General features: G+C 44.7%; 1 long non-coding RNA gene across 1 annotated transcript in view; it reads left to right on the top strand.

Annotated features, from left to right (window-relative positions):
* Nucleotides 1-1,235: 1,235 nt before the first annotated feature.
* The window catches only part of LOC308470437, a 95,952-nt gene continuing 75,079 nt past the window's right edge, over nt 1,236-22,108 (top strand). Inside the window, exon 1 of the long non-coding RNA XR_013982424.1 lies at nt 1,236-1,911. This is a non-coding gene — a long non-coding RNA (uncharacterized lncRNA). The remainder of the gene's footprint in view (nt 1,912-22,108) is intronic.

Below are 22,108 nucleotides of genomic sequence, written 5' to 3'. Positions count from 1 at the left end.
TGGCCAAGCCAAGCTCACCATGCCAGATGTTGGCAGGCACCAGGCTTGCAAGAACTGATGATCAGCTGATCATTGGTAGTTGAAAAGCAAAGGACTCATTGCAAGGGCCAACAATCAGCTGATTGCTGGCAGAAAGTGGAGTCACCAAATGTCATCCTCCCTGGATGTCATCATGACAGCAGGCAACTGACAGGTGAGCAGCCCCTCCCACCTGTCAAAGCTGGCCCCAGTATGTGTGCGAATGAGATAAGGATCTGGCCAGCACTCAGAATCCAGTTCCTCACCCCTATGGCTTTGGAATCAGCGGGGGGTTGTTCCAAATAAACATGGATACATCTGGGCTCAGTGGGCTGGTTCTGATGTTCCACCCGCTCACATGGAGGCAGCTGAGAGATGTTTCCATTGAAAAGGGGGAGATCCCCTTTTTGTTTTTGGTTTATCAATAATTTAGAAAACTGAGCTCCTTTAAGCACGCAGCAATGAAAGGGTCAAAGCCATAGTATTAACAGAACCCTCCCGAGGACAAATGTTGTTTACAGTATATGTTTAAAATAATATTCCTGGCTAGTAGGACTTTCCCCTTAGGATAGTGCAATTACAACAGTAACAGAGGATTAATTAAAGCCTTTCCCACAGGTGTTGCTGGAGATCTGGAATCGGCCAAACGGGGATACATTACTAACTTGGCACAGGGGTGAACAGACCAGAAGCCGCTGACAATAATTACTGAGGCAGAAGGGTAGGGTTGAGCCTCTTTGCCTCCTCCGCCTCCTCTGCCTCCTCCTCCTCTCTCGTCCTTGCTTTGTTTATCTGATTTTGATTAATAACTTCATTTCATAAGATACAATGCCAAAGAGGCACAATAGATCCCTCCTTTTGTGTGTGTGTGTGTGTGTGTGTGAGTGAGAGAGAGAGAGAGAGAGAGAGAGAAAGAAAGAAAGAAAGAAAGAAAGAAAGAAAGAAAGAAAGAAAGAAAGACCAGTCCTTCCAATGCTGAAACCAATAAGGAAGGAATTTCTTCCTGATCATCTTAAGGAGTGCCTGTTTCCAACACCTGCATTTAAGGAACATTGCCCCACTTTCCCAAAGGCTTTCTCTCAGGGAAGGAAGGCACAGTTTAGGATTCCCCCACCCACAAATCCCTCTGAATACTTGGCACTCTAGGGTTCAGGCACTGAGCCTCAGGCTAACATTGATCTGCCAATGTGCTTGAATCATCCGGTGAAGTGATCTGTTTTGCTGGCCTCTTTGTTACGGTGCCAGCCTACGCAGAGACGCGATGGTTTTAGCAGGTCAGGGCTGATGCGTTGAGGAACCAGCCATAGGGCAGGGAGTTGGTCCTTCCACCCCTTTGATGGCATCGTTTGGATGGCTTTAAAAGGGGATTCGACAAATTCGTTGGGGAGGAGCGATCAGTCCATGGACGCTTGCCATGATGGATTTATGAACCCTCCAAGTCCAGAGGCAGAATGTCTCTGAATATCCACCACAGCACGAGAACCCTGCTGCCTTCAAGCCATGCTGGTGGGCTTCCCGGAGGCATCTAGCTGGTCCCTGCAGAAAGCAGGATACTGAACAGAGATGGGCCTTCGAGAGAGCTTTTCTTACAGTATCATTTGAGTGTGGAGACTTGACACGCTAGAATTACATTACATTCACATGAACACAAGTGAATAATATGAAATAATTCTGAGGATTTTTTTACATGTGTGCATAAGAGCCTTGCTTGGTCAGGCCAAAAGCCCTTCTAGTCCAGCGACCTCTTCTCACGGTGGCAAACCACTGTGCCTGGAAGCAGGCTTCTTATTTCTCGTTGGTAGCTCAGGGCCTTTCCAGTGGTGGCACCCCTTCTCTGGAATTCCATCAGTAGACAAGCTCTCCCTGTACTGCTGCTGATCTTTTCAGTGCTAGGTAAGGGCCTTTTTTATTTGCTGTAACTTTTAAAATGAATTGATGCAATTTTATCTTATTGATTTGGGTTCTAAGTGACCAAATATAGCTACTGTTGATCACGGTTTGTACTGTTCTACTGATGTTCTACTGTGGTTTCAGTGAGATGATTGCTATTAAATATATCTTATCAGCAGAGTTGGCCTATGTGAATAATGTTTCAATGTAAATCATTCGGGATTATTAAGAACTTTAAGTGAATTTGTTTTCTCACCCTAAACCCATGATGCAAATAACAAGGTGGTGGAAAGTTGTATTTTGTTGGCACTGGGAGTGGACCTATATCTAACTGGGTCTGGAATACCTAAGGGGATGTCTCTGGCTTTGTGTTCCATTGTTATCTTTGACATCAAATTAGGGTGCATTCATAACAATGTTGTCTATGAAATGTGTTGCAATATTGAGGGTGTGTAAAACATAACAGCTTCAGTGGTTGCCCTACACTTGTGGGACTCTGGTTCCTTTGAAGATATGCCAAATTCCACACCTATATAATTCCACCTAAAGTGGCTAGCTGTAGGGTGGTGTAATATTATGTGATATACTTTCCCACTTCTGATGCACAAATGGCCCATTATTTTGGTAAGGATGTGTGTGATGCAAAGAGGTAGAAAATTATATTTGGCTCTATAGGAAGAAAAGCAGGTAATTGGATGTGCACTGCAATGAAATACAGACGATGGGTTTTGGAGGGTGGGCATTATATGAATGTGGTGTACAACTAGCATTCAGATCTGCATGGTACTGCTGTGAGAGACGCCTGGTGGGCATTCAGATAGGGAACATGATGTACAATTCAGCCAACTGCGCGTAACAATACTGCAGAGAATTATGCATACATCTATACATAAGTTTATTTGATTGCCGCCTTTCCATAGTTCAAACCATGCTCAAGGCACCTTACAACATGAAGAAAAAAATAAATACATAAGCACAACAAAAGTAGTAATAAATAATAAATAAAACATGAAAAATACTCAACCAAATCAAACAATTTCCACAGAAATCATCATCATCATCATCAGAGCGATAATCCTCCCAAACAGAACACCCCAAAACAATACCCCAGTCCAATTATGCAGCAATTCAGGCCTTGCATCAGATTTTGCAGATAGGTGTACAGTGCGTGTGGTGCCAGAAATAGATGGAAAATTGGAAATATCTCAGGAAAGGAAGAAACATGGACAGCATTCACACATTGTGTTATCTGGACTGGCACAGACAGCATGAATAAGCAGGAATGAACAGCAGCAAAATTTGGATTTGCACCCTCCCCTCTCCTTCAACTCCTGAACAGCTGCTTCCACTTTTTCTCAACCACGGTTTGTTGTGTTGTATGGACAGACAAACTGTGATCAGCTACGTTTGGCCAACCATACAACTTCAAACAGTGGTTTACAAAGCTGGCTTGTCTAAAGTGCCCCTTGTTTAAGATTATCCACAATTCTGGGTTCCGACAGCTCAGCACACTATGGTTAATCAGATGCTGAAGCTTTCAAACTCCTCCCAGCTGTGCAGGAGGAAGAGAAGGGAGCCAGTGTGGTGTAGTGGTTAAGAGCGGTAGACTCGTAATCTGGGGAACCGGGTTCGCTTCCCTGCTCCTCCACATGCAGCTGCTGGGTGACCTTGGGCTAGTCACACTTCTGTGAAGTCTCTCAGCCTCACTCACTGCACAGAGTGGGGGGGGGGGGAGAGACTGTTAGCAGCTTTGAGACTCCTTCGGGTAGTGATAAAGCGGGGTATCAAATCCAAACTACTCTTCTTCTTCTTCTTCTTCTTCTTCTTCTTCTTCTTCTTCTTCTTCTTCGGAGTGTGCAAGCTTGAGTCTCACTGCAGTGTGTTTCTTCCCATTCATATCACCCTATGATTCAGTGCAGGCTTGGGGACCTATGGCCCTCCAGGTGTTATCGGACTCCAACTCTCATCAACCACAGCCTGATGGCCAGTGGTCAGGGATGATGGGAATTACAGTCCAACAACACTGGGAGGACAGCAGGTTTCTCATCCCTGATTTGGCATCATCTGCAACCGCTGCCAGGTTTTGCATCATTAGGTAGCTTTGATTTACCTGGTTGGATGGAATAGGTTTTAATATTTGTTGTTTGTTCTGAATGTCCCATAATCACGCCAGAATTTGTATTCTCTCTCTTCCCCCTCCACCTCCCCCGCACCCACAAACATGCACAATATTTGAAAAATGAGCCCTATTTCGGCATTCGAAATGAATTTGTGGGTCGGGAGAGCAGTACCTACATTTGCTCACTGTGTCATTCGCTGATTCGACACTAGCTGAACAAGGGCACTCCCCCCCCCCAAACACAAAGCTTTAAACAAACTTACAGTCTCATGAAAAAGCTAGGCTAGGCTTTGCTTTTTTACCGATACTTTGGAATTTCTCTCAGAGTGTCCTGCTGACTGCAAAAAAAAAAAAAGTTCCTAAGTAAAAATAAAAATAAAATCAATATGTACTAGTCCAATAATTCTCGAAGGCGCGCATGAATAATAGGACCCAGTACAGAAGGCTGTGTACCATCACATCCTGCAGTTGCCCCCTGATACCTAACTTACTCTATGTTGTGGACTGGGATTCATATTTTTCCATATAAATCTGCTCTCCAAGGGTCCAATATCTTAAAAAAAATAGTGTTATATACTATTGATTGAGAGTTGTTTTGTGCATATTACAGGCGGTGGGCAGACGACGCAATTGCTTGGTGGGGTTTCTGCCTCTGATATTCCCCAAGTGATTCTGTTCCTATTCTGCGCATACTGGGAGTTTATGCATGCCCGCTGGCGTCACAGGGATTGGTTACAAAGCTTATGATGTGAGCAGTGGGTGCACTGTGTTTCCAACCTACCTGGACATATATTGAAAGCGCATGTCGCCTGGGCACATCTGGGAAAGATTTCATTGATCACACAGGGACTTTGAATGTGGGCCCTGTTATTTTACGATTTTAGGAAGCATGGCCATAAACCCCCTTCCTGCCACAAGAGCTCCTTGGTCTGCACACAGAGGGGGTGGAGAGACAAAGAGAATAGAGGCAGACAAAGAGAACAGAGGCAGGCGAAGGGAGCTAACAAGTCATCAATTCAACCCTCTGCCATAAAGCTACTTACCCAGTATCTTTTAGCATCCCCAGTGAATTCGTTCTGCGTATTTCTTGAAAATAATCTCTCGGAAAGTAGCTCCCACAGCATCCCTAGGTGGCCTGTTGCTGAGAAGCTTCCTTACCTGTATATAAGGATTAAAAATCAACCCTCCTGCACAAACACTGGCCTGAATGCCTGTGCCTGCTTTACAAAGTCCTGGACAGAGAAACGAGGGCTTAACTAAAAACACAGAACCCGCTGATTTGTAAGGAGAGGCGACAAAAATGCAGAGTATATACAAATGCATGTATCATGGGCAACTGAGGGCAACTGATAATTCTGTGATTGTGAGGTAAATCTGGAAGGAGGAGCTGTTATCGTTGCTGGTAATGTGCACCATTGTGGAGTGGGAAGGAGCATTTCCTGGAAGTCATCTGAGACACCATGGCTGCTCTGTTATCACTGTAGCATCAGCACCAGGGTGGGGCTGGTTGCCAACACCCAGAGATCCATGGCCTTGTCACTACACTCTCTCCTTGCTGTTGCCAAGCTGAGCAGCCAATGCCATATCGTGTCAGTCTTGCTAGCACTAAAACAACATCGATCCAGCCCATTCCAATGTACGTATTTTGCTGGCGGTGTCGTGGGGCTACGCTGTTTGCAGGACCTCCACCCAGTTGAGTTGCTGCACTGTGTCAGAAAGGGGAGGGGAAGATTCAAGGCACTGGGGCAAATACACCAGCAGGCGTGCCAGATTGACTCCACCAGCAGTGCGCCAACCTCGCCATCACGGTGCCCTGTTCCACCTCTTTATCTTGCCATGAGTCAGTCAGCTGGAGGTCAGGCACATGGCGCAACCCCAGTAACAGTAGCTAACAATTAGTATTGCTTTCTTCCTCAGAGCAGTGGAGCAGATTTGGTCTAATGGGACAGACCAAACGAATAGACAGTGGCAAGAGGGATAAACAAGAGGTGGGGTGCTGGTATGGTGTATTTATCCTGGTTTCATTCAGTCTTTTATGATTGTGGGTTTTGGTCTGCCTCTTTTATTTTAGGTATGGTGTGATGGGTTTTGCAATACATTTTGCTGCTGTTTGGAGGGGTTTGCTGTTGCTTTTTCTTTTCAATATTGTGTGGAAGTAGTCTTATGAGGGTTCATACTCTAAAAAGGCATTGGGGGGGGGGAATAATCTCAATAATAAGAAAAAGGAGTAGGCTGGAGGTTAATTTACTTTTTCCACCCTCTTTTCCAGCAGTGGCGTTGGTCCTCTTGCCACCCCTCTCCCCCCACCCAAAAAAATGCCTATGGAATAATATTTTAAATAACTACAACATCTAAGGCAAAAATAACTAGAGCAAAAATAACTGTTCAATCATATAGGTGCCTGCTGAAGGTCAGTGGGACTTACTCAGAGAAGGTTACAGCGTTACAGTGTAATTCTACACATGCCTACTCAGAGGTAAATACCATTGTTTTCAGTGGATCTTATTTTAGGTAGCTTTGCACAAAGTAAAAATAAAAGGAATGATAAACCATGACCAGTCTACGTAAATAGTTATCAGCTAGAGGAACCAATGGACTGACTTGGTATAATGCAACCGTCTATGTTCTTATGTTGGATGAAGCACCATGAAGCAAAATGGGACTTAATTCTATTCTGAATAGACAAATATGGGATTGCGCTCTTATATTCTAATTGCATTTCCTCCAGATTAAGTGTACCTGATTCCACTGGTCTTTCATCCTGTAATCTGAATAGAACACATCACACAATCTTTTCCAAGTTTGCACCCAGATTTCCCAAAACTGATCTATAGCACTGAATTTCTGATGTAACTGTTGCCAAAATGCCTACATTATTTTTGTATCAATTAGGCACATTAAGCAGATTTGCATGAGTACTCTTCTTTTGCATTTATTGATTCTGCTTTTACTAGTCATGGGCAGAGGGGAGCCCAATCTCCCAACCACTGAAAATTGTGTTTGGCCACCTCTTCTGAGATTTCGGCAAAGAATTTACTCGCATGTATTTTTAGCCATAAGGACTAGAAACCTTTCTATTCAAAAACAGAAGCTGGGATTCTAGGGATGCCAGAAACTGCATTATACCAGTCAAAGTGTATGTACACCTCGAATTGTCTGCTCTGGTGGCTCCCAGGATGGCCACCAGAGATTCTTCCCATCACCTGCTACCTGACTCTACATATCAAGAAGTGAACCTGGGATCTTCTGCATTTATGTGCTGTGCCACTGAGCTAAGGCCCTTCCTCCCTTGGGAAGCTGAATTCTGTGCCACATTTCTGCTCTTTTCTGTTCTCAAACAAGTGCAGAATTCATACAGCCCTGGCTGCAAGCGGTCGCCAGTAGGTGGTGCTGGTTGTTGTTCTAAGAGACAAAGTGCTCTTTGGCTCATTTACTGTCACATACCTGTGGTAAGCAGCCTTGTGAGCAGACAGATGGGAATTGTAAGAGGTAAGCTCGAGGCAAACGAAACATCTCCCAGAGCTCCAAGATATAGCCTCCTCTACCGTCTAGCCTACCTTGCTTTGCTTTTCTGTCATAGCTTAGCTATTGGGTTTGGGTGGTTTCCATTTCCTTTTTGACACTGGCAACGGAAGGAACTCAAAACCCCAAACAAGGGAGGATTCCATATATTTACAGGGGATCTCACCAGTGGAAGGACATTGAAGATATTTGGAAGGAAGATAAAGCTTATCAATGGCTACTAGCCATGGTGGTTGTGCTGTGTCTCTACAGTTGGAGGCAATAATGTTTCTCAATATAGTGGTATTACATACGCTTCAGGTTACAGACTCCGCAAACCCAGAAATAGTGCTTCAGGTTAAGAACTTTGCTTCAGGATGAGAACAGAAATCGGGCTCCGGCAGCGCAGCAGCAGCAGGATGCCCCATTAGCTAAAGTGGTGCTTCAGGTTCAGAACAGTTTCAGGTTAAGAACGGACCTCCGGAACAAATTGAGTACTTAACCTGAGGTACCACTGTACCAGCTTCTGGAAACCAAGGGAGAGGGGAGAGAATACTCTTGTCCCTCTTAAGGGTTTGCCTTGGAGGCATCTGGTTAATCACTGTGAGAACAAGATGATGGCGCTGATGGGCTCTTGGCCTGATGACCCAGCAGGCTAGTTTTTGTGTGTTTGTGTAGAGGAATTCCTGAACCAAAGTACTGAATGCTACCTGCTCTTACATAACCACATGCCCACCAAGCACTGCCCTGATAGCAACATTGAACACCATTCATCAGCCGTACTTCACCGAAAAACATACTTCACTTTATCTGTAGATGGGGCAGGTGCATGCACACAACCCCCACCTATGGGGCATGCAGGTTTCTCTTTCAACCTTCACACGTCCAATCAGCGTTCCCAGTTATGGTGCCATTTCACTTAGAAACCCTCTTCAGACCTTTGTGCTAAATACACAAGGGTTTGATGAGAGAGAAGTCTTTGCACCCAGGGGTGTTGCCTCCTACCAGACCACAAGATATTCACTTCTCACTCTCCAAAACCCATCTATCTGTTTTATACCGCTTTTCAATTGTGCAACGTGCCCAAATTCCTAAAAGCATCAATTAAAAATAATGCATAATAATTAAAGGGGAGCAATGCAGAAAAGCACTTTTAGAAAAGCCAGATCATAAGTACATAACCAAAGTGCCCCACATTCTTCTTAAGTAATATATGGAAGCTTCAGTCATATGGGGAATCCCCCCCCCCAATCATGCTGTTCCTTCCTCTACCAGTGCATTCACCCCACCTAATGACTCGAGAATGATGCAGCTGCAGATTTTTCATATCTTTCGAAACCAACCTATGAATTGACCACAGGGAGGTGGTTATTTGGTGGCTACTGTGCCGCCACAGAAACTCACTCACCCACTGTGTCTTTCTGCAAGAGCAGCAAGATATCAGGCATGTTTGTGTGAGAAATGAAATGAGGGGTGTGAAATGAGTGTGTTTGTGTGTGTGGAGAGGGTTGGAGAGAAGATGCAGGTGTGCTTTGGAGCCACGAGGCATCGTGCCTTGGAAGTGAGGTGGGAAGAAGAATGGGCATGGAAAGATGCCAGGCAACTCCTAAACAGGACTTCCTTTAACCTTTTGCCAGAATTTGGAAGTGGGTTAACAACATAACCAGGCCATTGGTCCATCTACTCTAGCATCCTGCTCTCACACTGGCCAACCAGATGTCTCTGGGAAACGTGCAGGCAGGATGCAAGCCCAAGAACACTCTGTCCTCCTGCGGTTTCCACCAATCGGTATTCAGGAGCATTACTGCATCCAATTGTGGTGGCAGAACCTAGCTATCATGGCTAGTGGCCTTTGATAGCCTTCTCCTTCATGAATTTATCCCATCCTCTTCTAAAGCCATCTAGGTGGGCGGCCATCACTGCCTCTTGCAGGAGCAACTTCCATCGTTTATGCACTGCATTAAGAAGTACATAGTTAGCTACAGCCATGTAGTTATATCTTCAGAATTAACACACACAAAACTTTCTTGTGTGTGAAGAAAATGCCTATAAGAGGTGGCTGTAAAAAACACACAAAAACGAAACTAAATGAAAACCAACCCAAACAATTGATGCAGCTGGTTTCTCACCAGGATGTGTGCTTGTGTACAGTGGTACCTCGGGTTAAGAACTTAATTCATTCTGGAGGTCCATTCTTAACCTGAAACTGTTCTTAACCTGTGTTGGAAAGTAAAACACCAAGGTGGCTGTCACCAATGGAGGCAAAGGCACTGAAAAAAACTAATATGGAGACAAATTGGCCAAAATATTGTGAAATTTTAGAACAAGTTGGAGATAAATTAAAATTGCAGAGCTTTGATAAATTAAAAACTAAAGTTCGAGATTGGCTTCACTACTATCAAATAAGGGAGGTTTTTAACCTAGATAAAAAGATTGGTTTCCAGGAGGAAAAATCTAAACTGGAAACGGAATTGTTAGAACCTAAAACTAAAAATCTGTCAAGAATGTATAATCTGCTGTTGAAATGGAATACACAGGATGAAATGGTTAAATCTGCTATGATTAAATGGGCGCAAGATGTTGGGCATAATATCATGTTTGCTGACTGGGAACGGTTATGGACCACAGGTATGAAATTTACGGCCTGTAACGCCTTAAGAGAAAACATAATGAAAATGATTTATAGGTGGTACTTAACCCCAGTCAAGCTAGCAAAAATCTATCATCTGCCTGATAATAAATGTTGGAAATGTAAAGAAAATGAAGGTACTTTTTTTCACCTTTGGTGGACGTGCCCAAAGATCAAGGCCTTCTGGGAAATGATTTATAATGAATTAAAAAAGGTATTGAAATATACTTTCTTGAAGAAACCAGAGGCCTTCCTCTTGGGCATGGTCGGCCAATTGGTGCGAAGGGAAGACAGGAATTTTTTTATGTATGCGACAGCAGCGGCAAGAATACTCATTGGGAAATACTGGAAGACACAAGAATTGCCTACCCGAGAAGAATGGCAGAGGAAAGTGATAGACTATATGGAACTGGCTGAGATGACCGGCAGAATTCGAGATCAGGAAGAAGGGTCGATGGAAGAAGACTGGAAAAAATTTAAAATATATCTTCAGAAACACTGTAATATAAAAGAATGTTAGAAAAGGTTGGAGAAGAATATTAGATCGTATTGGCAGACAGGGTATAATGGAATAAGTAAATATGAAGTGTAAAATAAAGATAGAGGAGAATTAACTACTTTCGAATGTTAAAATAAGTAAATGAAAAGAAGGTTAGAAGGATTTGCTGGAGATACGATTCAAATTAGAATACAAAGCAGGGAGGTGAGAGGAAGTCATGGAAACAAGTAAATGGGAAGACGGTTGTAATGGTTTAATTTGATTTTTGCTATTTTTGTGTGATTTTTTTGTCTTTTGTATTTCTCTTTTTACTGTTTGTCTTTTATAAAATGTATGTGATTTGTTTTTTTGTTGTTTTTTTTACTTTCTTTCTTTTTCTGTAATTTTAAAATTGGAATAAATATTAAAAAAAATAAAAAATGAAACTGTTCTTAACCTGAGGTACCACTTTAGCTAATGGGGCCTCCCGCTGCCACCGTGCCGCCAGCACGCAATTTCTGTTCTCATCCTGAAGCAAAGTTCTTAACCCGAGGTACTGTTTCTGGGTTAGCGAAGTCTGTAACCTGAAGTGTCTGTAACCTGAAGCGTCTCTAACCCCAGGTACCACTGTATTTGGAAATCTGACCCCACTTGCAGATTTCTTGTTCCAGTTCTGATTCAAAATGCACCTCACAGATTCTGTTGCAGCCTTCACCCTAGGAAGGAGACCGCCCTTGCCTTGCACACCTGCTTCAGGGGAAACAGATTGTTCCTGAGGGCTTTACTCCTGCAGAAGAACAGGACAGTGTCGCTGCAGAGGGATACAATGCCTTGGGCATTGTGGTAATTGTAAATGATTTCTCATATCTAGCTGTTTGGCATGGGGACCACACCACTGCACAGAAGACCAGCCTGGTCCCCTGTAGTGAGCAGGTGGATCTAAGTGGCGTTTAAATTTCCCAGAATGCATTGCATCACTATTGCACATACAGTGGTACCTCAGGTTAAGTACTTAATTCGTTCCGTTCTTAACCTGAAGCTGTTCTTAACCTGAAGCACCACTTTACCTAATGGGGCCTCCCGCTGCCGCCGCACCACCAGAACACGATTTCTGTTCTCATCCTGAAGTAAAGTTCTTGACCCAAGGTACTATTTCTGGGTTAGCGGAGTCTTTAACCTGAAGCGTATATAACCCGAGTGAACCAGTGACCTTCTACATGCATCTAAAGCTCTGTTGCTCAGCTCTGGAGGTGCAGAGAATGAACAGCAGTCCATTCTTCCACCCAATCTAAACATTTATGTCCCGTTCAAAGAGGCCATGTTTGCTGCTCTGAATATCTTGGAGTGGACGGTCGATGTAAAATAAATGCACAGTGATGTGTCTGCAGAAGCTGGGCGCCATGTGTCACGATGAGTTTTGCCGCACCTGATCTGCACAATCTGGAAAGGAGAAGGGGGGTAGGGGTGGAGAAGGTATCACTTGGTATCATTCTGTCTTCAGTGGAGCTATAAAATAAATGGCTGCATGGCTGCAAGCTATAATTGGTGCCACATGGCTTAAAGCCAAGCTCGCTTGCTTTCTCAAGGCAAAGTCTTTCGGATGCCTGGCTTTGATGGGATTTGGCCGGAGATGGTAGAGAGAGAGAAAAGCACCGAAGTGTGAGCTAGGGGGACAAGGACTTCAGGAGTTCTCCCCCTCCCCTAGCAAAGCCTTCACCTCTTGTGATCACGGGACTCCAGGAAGCAGCACCTTCCATGACGTGCCGGTGTTGAGCAGCGAGGAGCCAAAGTGCAGCGGCTGTTGTTTCCCAGGCAGAAATGGTTCGGCAGGAAGCCAGTTCTTAATCACACAGCCACATCATATCATTACGGAGCGTCACTCGGCGCAACCACTTGCTGCACACCCTGCACCTCTGCAGCATGATGCTGGCTTCCTGCCAGTGGTTTAGAGAAGGAGGGGGGAGAGAGAAAGCTGCTATCGGCTTATATAATTGCTTCCCCTGATGAAACAACCCACTGAAATGGCAGGGCTAAAGAGGGAAGGAGAGCTACAAGACCACAAAGTTCCCAGACTTCCAAGTCCAGATCTATTAAGCACCAATTAAACTGCTGGCCAGCTTCAGATGTCCACCACAATTGGACTCTATTGTCAGCTTTGCTGGCAGGCTTAGCACAGAGGCCAAGGGGGAAATGTGCAGAAGAACTAAGACTGTCTCTCTCTCTCCCTTGCTCTCTCGCTCTCTGAGCAAAGTTTGGCAAAAGTGAGAAAACTGGTACAGCTGCGCTCCTTGTGTGTAATACAGCACGATTCAGGGCTGTGTAAATATATCTTTAATATACAGTGGTACCTCGGGTTGGTGCCTGGCATGCTCTGGTCCATGGGGTCACGAAGAGTCAGACACGACTAAACGACTAAACAACAACAACACCTCGGGTTAAGAACTTAATTTGTTCTGGAGGTCTGTTCTTAACCTGAAATTGTTCTTAACCTGAAGCACCACTTTAGCTAATGGGGCCTCCTGCTGCCGCCGCACCACCAGAGCACAATTTCTGTTCTTATCCTGAAGCAAAGTTCATAACCCAAGGTAATATTTCTGGGTTAGCAGAGTCTGTAACCTGAAGCGTATGTATCCTGAAGCATACGTAACCTGAGGTACCACTGTATATAGTGTTACACAATAGGATTGGTTTGGTTATATGGCAGGCATTCCAGACTTTGTACAGAGAAGGAAGAGGGGTCACACGTTCAGCAAACTTTGGAATAAACACATCTTAATGTCTTTGTATTTTGAGGTCAAGCATCCTGCTCGTAATGCACTGGGCTAAGGGTGCCACTTGTTAAATTGGCAAGAAGAAGAAGAAGAAGAAGAGTTTGGATTTGATATCCCGCCTTTCACTCCCCTTCAGGAGTCTCAAAGCGGCTAACATTCTCCTTTCCCTTCCTCCCCCACAACAAACACTCTGTGAGGTGAGTGAGACTACCGCTCTTAACCACTACACCACACTGGCAAGGGCATAAATAGAGCTGGACTAAGATGGATAGGGAATACTTTTTAAATGTGGCTTGACAGCGGAATGTAATATCTGGGGTTGTTGTTTTTCCATTTCTAAAATCTATATATTAATGTTTAAGGGAAAGTCTTTGTAGTATAACAGAGTTCAGGTCAGATAAGAAGGAGCTTCAGTGTCACAATCTCAAATACTTATCAATACATCCAAGATAACTTTTGTTTGACAGGGTGGGAGCAGTGGTGAAGCTTCATGCTCTGGCACCGGGGGGCAGAGAGCAGGCGGGGGTGGGGCAGGGCGCGCGTCCTGGGGGCAGGTCACCCAGCATGGGGGGGGGGGGGGCAGCCACGATGGCACCCTGCCGGGATCGTACTGCCAGCGCTCCCCCCGCACTCCTCTTCCTCCAAGAGAACAGAAATGCTCTGCTGCTTCAGACCATCTGGCCCAGGGATGGCTAACCTGTGGTGTTCTTGGAGTCCATCTCCCATCAGCCTTAGGAAGATGGAAGTTGTAGTCCAGGCATAGGCAAACTCGGCCCTCCAGATGCTTTGAGACTACAATTCCCATCATCCCTGACCACTGGTCCTGTTAGCTGGGGATGATGGGAGTTGTAGTCCCAAAACGTCTGGAGGGCCGAGTTTGCCTATGCCTGTTGTAGTCCAACAACTTCAGAGAGCCACAGGTGAGTGAGCCCTGATCTTCTAACTGATGTCTGCAGTAAACCGACAGGGGACATAGGGTTCACACAAGCACACTGCATCTAAAATGTGGACATTGTATTTTGTTATCATGACTAAAAGCAACTAACAATTCATTAATCCATGAACTACCTAAGTGATTAGCTTTCACTATATCTTATAAATACTGTATGAATACAGTAGGTTCATAATTTGCTGTACATATAAGTATTTTTTGTGTCAGTCCTACGCTTATCAGTTTCATTAGGTGACATTGAGTTACTGCAAGAGAGGGAAGGGAAAAAATCCCCATTCATACACAATGAAACAGCTGAAAGCAATTTCTTTCCTACTTAGGTCCAATTTCACACAGGATGTATTTAACCCCAATTTTTTTGCAGATAATCTAGGCGAACATATAATGTGAGAACCATATCAGACAGATCCGTGGTCTGTTTCTGAGATTCGTAATGTTAGGAGACACAGGTCATCATTTTAGCCCCATTTCCTTAAGCAAGCCTCTGTGTCAGTGTTCATGCTACAAATATATATTGGCTTTATCAAGGGTGGTGCTGAGATTTTTCAGAGATGCCTAGGCAATCTTCTGAAACTACAGTTCCCATGAATCACTGAGAGGGAATAGAAAGCTAAAACAGTTTTACCTCTGAGAAATGGCTGTGCTGGTTGTAGGAAGACTTCAGTTGCTAGGTAAACTTATGTAGACACCTCATTTGGTGGGGGAAATGGGCATTTTTGCATTATTTGATAACTTTGGGCATAGTAAGTACCGGACAAAAGATTCATTTAGGATCCCAATTTGGTGCTTTGGATATTGGACAGAGTCAGGAGCTTCATAGTTTACCTTGAGTCTAAACCAGGACACAAGTTCAGGAAAACCAAAGCTTCATGCTTCCCATTCCCAGAATGGTTTAACCAGTGCTTTTTTCGGGTGGGGGGTGCGCAGGGGTACGCATACGCCTAAACATTTTGTGAATCTAAGTTTGGCCTCATTGAGGGGCAGTATTTCAATATGAGTAGGAAAATGAGAGTACCCCTAAACATTCTTTAAGAAAAAAGCGCTGGGTTTAACAATCAAACCCTCGTCACAGGGAACTCTGGGAACTGTAGCTCTGTGAGGAGAACAGGGGCCTCTTAACAACTCTCAGCACCCTTAATAAACTACAGCTCCCAGAATTCTTAGGGGGAAGCCATGATTGCATAAAAAGTGGTATCATAGTGTTTTAAATGTTGTGAATGTAGCCCAGGGTTCCAGAATGCTGGACTCCAGGACTCTCAAAAGATTCTGGAAAAAAGAGTGCACATCTGTATGTACTGTAGCTATTAGCAAGGAACGTACTCTAAAATAAACCTCTTCATTTAAGTCTCGGTCCCTGTTTTGATTTTGAAGAATCCCAGCCCTCTGAACTGAGTTCTTCTCTGGGAGCCCACACATTTTCACAGTCCCAGTAAACCATGGTTTGGCTTACCATGTCTTGCAAGCCACACTATTCATGGAGAATAAGGCTGGCTATTAGTCATAATGGCTATATAAGAACATAAGAAGAGCCTACTGGATCAGGCCAATGGCCTATCTAGTCCAGCATCCTGCTATTATTATTATAAATAATTAATTAACTTTCTCTACCACCCTTCATCCTGTTTATATTGGAAACAGGGCAGTTTACAATATAAAAACACAACATGCATAACAAACAAAAACAATAATCCCCAGCCCGAAACACACAGTTTAAAAGGCTATAGATGGTTTAATTAACCAAAGACCTGGGAGAAGAGGAATGTTTTGCCTGGCCTGGCACCTAAAGATATGTAACGAAGGAGCCAGGCGAGCCTCCTGGGAGTGAGCATTCCGCAAACAGGGAGCCACCGCAGAAAAGGCCCTGTTCTCACAGCGGCTAACCAGATGTCTGCAGGAAATTCTCAAGCAGCACCTGAGCACAAGAGCGTTCTGCCCACCACTCCCATGGTTCCCAGCAGCTGGTATTCATAAACATTACTGCCTTCAACCGTGGAGACAGAGCATAGTCATCATGGCTAGTAGCCACCGATAGCTTTATCAATTTGTCTAATCCTTTTTAAAGCCAGCCAAGTTGGAGGCCATCCCTGCCCTCTCTGGGAGTGAGTTCCCAAATTTAACTGTGCACCGCATGCCCTTGAATACCAATTACTGGGAGAATAGCAATCGGAGAGGGCTGTTGCCTGCGTGTCCTACTTTTTTGGTCTTTTGAGAGGCATCAGACTGGAAAATGGAAACCCAAGGCTGGACTAGATAGCTCTGTTCCACCAGGATGTTAGTGGGGAGTCTCCCCCACCCTTGTCTTTTCAAAGTTCCTCTGCGTCCGCTACCAGCGATGCATCTTTCTAGTTTGTTGATTTAAAATATTTCTAATCATGCCTTTCCATGAATCATGCCCAAGGCAGCCATCATCAATAATATATACAGAAATGTCAATGAAGCCATTGAACAATTACAAACAGCAGCAATAAAAACCAATAAACAAACAAGCAGGGTTAAAGCATTACAGAAGAACAGGTACATTATTAATAAAACAATGCAAAACTGTAGCGAGAACAGCATGTCAGAATAAAAGCTAATAATCTTTCAGGCCAGAAACCCCTCTGCCTAAACAGGAAAGTTTTTACATAGAAGTAAAGAAGAAATCAATTAGGGGCAGCAGTAGAGATGCAAAGCTATCTGGGGAGAATATTCCACTTTTGTGGGGCTGCCACGGAAAAGACCCTCTCTCTGGTTCCTGCAAACACAGCTTAGAAAACGGTGCAATAGCCAGTCAGGTTATATTTTGCTTAGTTGCCATTTTGCTGAGCTAATCTATACACACACTGTCTCCCTCGAAATTCTGTAGGGAGCAATAAAAAACCCCACTAAAACAGCAAATGCCCTACTGATTGCACAAATCAGGTGCAACATGGAGGGCACCTGGAAACCATGCATTTTTGCTAACACCACCTCCGAGCTGGTGCACCACAGAGGCTCAAGTTGGATCCTCCATCTGTGACTAGTCTGGTTTAGAACTATTGGCTGTCCCCGCTCTACCCCCATTCCCACCCTCTCCCTACTCCCAATATGAGACATAATGGATCCCATCCATTATTCTAATGTGAAAACCAATTGGCGCTGTGCCTTAATGGAGAGACAGTGTGGTGTAGTGGTTAAGAGCAGTAGACTCATAATCTGGGGAACTGGGTTCGCGTCTCCACTCCTCAACATGCAGCTGCTGGGTGACCTTGGGCTAGTCACACTTCTTTGAAGTCTCTCAGCCCCACTCACCTCACAGAGTGTTTGTTGTGGGGGAGGAAGGGAAAGGAGAATGTTAGCCGCTTTGAGACTCCTTTGGGTAGTGATAAAGCGGGATATCAAATCCAAACTCTTCTTCTTCTTCTTCTCTTCTTAATGAAGGCCTGTGAGATTTGGTATATGCTGGTTATCTCTGGCAGGGAGGCTATCACTGGTAGCTTCTACCCACACACAGTTTAGGCAGTTGCAGTCTGGAGTTCCCTGATGGAGTCCTCCCTGGAGAGCAGCACAGCCAAGCTGAGTTGGACAGAGGGACACCTACACATGCCTTCTCCTGTGTGGCAGATCAGGGAGTTGAGCTGCTTTGTCCAACATGCTGCGGTCTAAACCACTGAGCCCCTTGGGCTTGCTGATCAGAAGGTCAACGGTTCAAATCCCCGTGACAGGGTGAGCTACCATTGCTCTGTCCCAGCTCCTGCCAACCTATCAGTTTGAAAGCACGCCAGTGCAAGTAGATAAATAGGTGCCACTGTGGCGGGAAGGAAAACAGCGTTTCCGTGCGCTCTGGCACTCATCACGGTCCTCCTTGCGCCATTAGCAGTTTAGTCATGCTGGCCACAGGACCTGGAAAACTGTCTGTGGACAAAATGCCGGCTCCCTTGGCCTGAAAGGGAGATGAGCGCCACAACCCTATAGTCGACTTTGACTGGACTTAACCATCCAGGGGTCCTTTACCTTTGCCCTACACCACCAAACCAAAAGGATGTCATAGAATCATAGAATCATATGGTTCCAGAACTGGCATATTAATAGATAATGTGTAAAACGTGCAGGGGTAAGCAAGGAAATAATAAAAGAATCAATTGACTAATTATTAAATTACAACAACCCAACAAGATGGAAGAAGTAAAAAACAAATATTGAGATCACACATGGGTGAAGGGGAGTGGGGAGTATAGGGGAATTTATAAAAAATTGTAATATAATATTTCTAATTGCGTTGCATTTATATACAGCAAAGGGAAATTTATAGCAATTAGGTATATTTTAATTTAGTCAACTATGGATTTTGAATTTGATGTTTGTTATTCTTTTTCGGTTTTGGAATTTTTTAAAAAAGTGAAAGGATAATAGAATTATAGGGTTGAAAAGGACCCCAAGGGTCGTCTAGTCCAAGCCCCTGCAATGCATCCATGACAGATGTCCTTCCAGCCTCTGCTTCAAACCTCCAAGGAAGGAGAGTCCACCACCTCTGGTCAACATTTGCAAAGCCTCCCCCAAAATTCCCCTTGGGTGCATGCAAGTTCTTATGAGGTGCTCCAAACAGCTCTCTTTTGGATTCCAGCCATCATTTAGCCATGTCTTTAGAAGACATCTGAAGGCAGCCCAGTGTAGGCAAGTTGTTTTTTTAATGTTTGATGTTTTATTATGCTTTTATATCTGTTGAAAGCCACCCCGGGTGGCTGAGGCAATCCAGTCAGTTAGTTGGGAAGGGTAAAATTATTATTATTATTATTATTATTATTATTATTATTATTATTCAGAAACAAAGCAGTGCTATGCTAGGCCTTAATGCGGGCCTGTGAGATTTGGTTGCTGTTCTGTCATCTGGGGGAAAGTGCAGGCAACAAAGGAGTGAAGTCTTGATAAAGGAAGACTGAAGAGTGCATATGTCTCGCTGTTATACATGATTAAAATAAAGCCTCCAACCTTATTTTATGATGATGTTTGTATAACATATGGCTTTCTAGAGACAGTCCTAACCATTACCTCTTTATCTGTTTAGAGCAGGATTCTCGGCTATTTATTATAAGCAAGCAGCTCACTAATATACTGGCATTTTTATCGTTAAGGTCAGTGCAATGATAGAATTTGCTTCTGCTTTCCTTGTTGCTTATAGAGAGAGAGAGAAAAAAGTCAGATACTTGCAAAGGTTGGGTTATTTCCTCCTCCCCTTCTTTGCACTTAGCTTCTGACATTAGCAGGGTACATGTTTTAGTGTCTATTTCCCACTGGAGCTAAAACATCAAATTAATAAATGATGGTAGGGCAAGGAAGAAAGTATCAGGGTCTGGCTTCATGCAGATCTCGCTGTGTTTTTCCATTTGTAAAGCTAATCAAACACATTTCTTCTCTCTCTCTCTCTCTCTCTCTCTCTCTCTCTCTCTCTAAGTCAGCTATGGTATTGCCTGCCTGACAGACAGCTCTCAACTCTAATTAGTGTGGGTGTCTTTTCAGATACTGTACAGCATAGAGATATTGCTTGTAATTTCATGAACATGTGTACTGTTAGTTTTCTTTTCACTAGGCTAGACTCAAGACAATTGCTTGACACATTGGGGATGAAAGCAAATATAACTAGGCAGTTTGTCTTGTACCAGTTGGGCGGTTTTGGCCATCCAGGTTAGTGCTGTCCACTCTGAATGGCAGAAGCTCTCTGTGATCTCAGGTGGAGGTCTTGCCCCTTCACCTGCAACCTGGAGAGACAAGGGCTTGACCTGGAGAGGCTAGCATTGAATCTGGGACCTTCTGTAAGCCAAGCAATGTATTCTAGCACTGAGTGGTGGTTCTCTCCTCTGCCTTTTGCAGGTTGTTTAAAGGGATTTCAGCAAAATCTCTCAGGGGTGTTTCTCTAAGTTGCCTGCTGAATTTATTTCTATGAAGAGAAATCCAAGGGAAATTTGGAAGAGCCTGCTCAAGGGCAGGGGGGTCATGAAGAAATTATAAGGAAATCTGAAAGGATTTTGATAAAACTCACAAAATTATGCTGCTTCCTCTCTTCCACACATCCTTAAGGTAAAGGTAAAGGGACCCCTGACCGTTAAGTCCAGTCACGGACAACTCTAGGGTTGCGGCGCTCATCTCGCTTTATTGGCTGAGGGAGCCGGCGTACAGCTTCCGGGTCGTGTGGCCAGCATGACTAAGCCGCTTCTGGCGAACCAGAGCAGCGCACGGAAATGCCGTTTATCTTCCTGCCGGAGCGGTACCTATTTATCTACTTGCACTTTGATGTGCTTTCAAACTGCTAGGTGGGCAGGAGCAGGGACCAAGCAACAGGAGCTCACCCCATCGCGGGGATTCGAACCGCCAACCTTCGGATCACCAAGCCCTAGGCTCTGTGGTTTAGACCACAGCGCCACCTGCACATCCTTAATCTGATCCAAATAATTTCTCCACATCTGAGAGTCCTTCTAGTTTTCTACCGTATTTTCTCACCCTCCTGGCTCTACTCACTGCATTCTCTGTGGCTCCAGCAGGTTTTGGAGAACATAGGGACATAAAGAGGGCCCTCTCCGTTAAGGCAGTGGTCCATCTGGTCTAGCATCCTGTTCTCACCATGGCCAACCAGACGCCTGCGGGAAACCCGCAAGCAGGATTTGAGCACAGGAGCCCTCTCCCCTCCTGCAGTTTTCAGCAACTGGTATGCAGAAGCATTGCTACATGAGGCAATGAGTGCAGAGCATTGTCATCATGGCTAGTGGCCATCAATAACCCTGTCCTGAATTTGTCTACTTCTCCTTTAACCCCCCCCCCCCCAAATAAATTCACGCTTGACTCAAATTTTGGTTTGTTTTTTGGCAGAATTTAGGCCACAACTTTATTGATTGCAGAAAGTGACTGGTTGCATAGGCTCTAGTTCGACTAGCTCCCTGCCATGCAGGTAGTGCTGACCCAGGGTTCCAGCATAGGTCAGCCAGGGGTGAACACCTGGATAAGCGGAAAGCTGGGCACGGGCTAACTCCACCACCCAAATGTCCCCCTGGACTCGGGCACGGGCACAACCCCCTCTCAGGGGTTGACCAAACCATCGAGTCCCTGGATTCCTTTGACAGAATACCCTTCACATAGGGATGGCGAGAGCGTTCTCCCATCCCTATCACCTGAACCAGAGCCTATCCGCAACCTTACAAGTTGTGACGATGCTACGCGGCAGGCGAAACCCAAATGGCCACAGCCAATCAGCCAAGTGGGGAAAATTCCTGCTGTGCCCTTGTCCCAACGACAGACGACACACGATGGCATAGCAAGGTCAAGAGCAAAGCCCTAAAAATAGGGAGAGATGGGCGGGTGTTCTGAATGCATGTGCCAAAAGAAGAAGCTCTGGGTCACGTTCATGGGTATAAATAGGTCCCTCGAACCGTTTGGACTGCATCCCATAAGCCAGATTGCCCCCAGCTACGAGGGACCTACCAATCGGGTGTTGCGTCTGACCAATCGTACCCACCCACAACACAGGGTGTTGGTTGTCTAGGTCTCACCGCAATACGTGCCCTCTTTAAGGGAGGACCCAATTTGCCAAGGTTTCCCTGATTTCAGCTCTCTGTGGCTAAACCTGGTTAGTCCTCAGTTTTGTCACTTTGAAGGTACTTTGAGGACATCAGTAGCAGCTTTTACTTAACAAGCTCAAAATATAATGTTAAAAACAACAGCAGAGGAGTTGCCACGAAGCAAAAATCGGATCAGATGCTATCTATTGGTAAACATGAGGACAGTCCAACTGTTTGGATTTTGT

The sequence above is a fragment of the Podarcis pityusensis genome (assembly GCF_964106645.2).
Source record: "Podarcis pityusensis genome assembly, chromosome: 1".
Taxonomy (NCBI): Eukaryota; Metazoa; Chordata; class Lepidosauria; order Squamata; family Lacertidae; genus Podarcis; species Podarcis pityusensis.
Note: the sequence above shows the minus strand (reverse complement) of the source record. Positions and strands in the feature narration are given on the sequence as shown.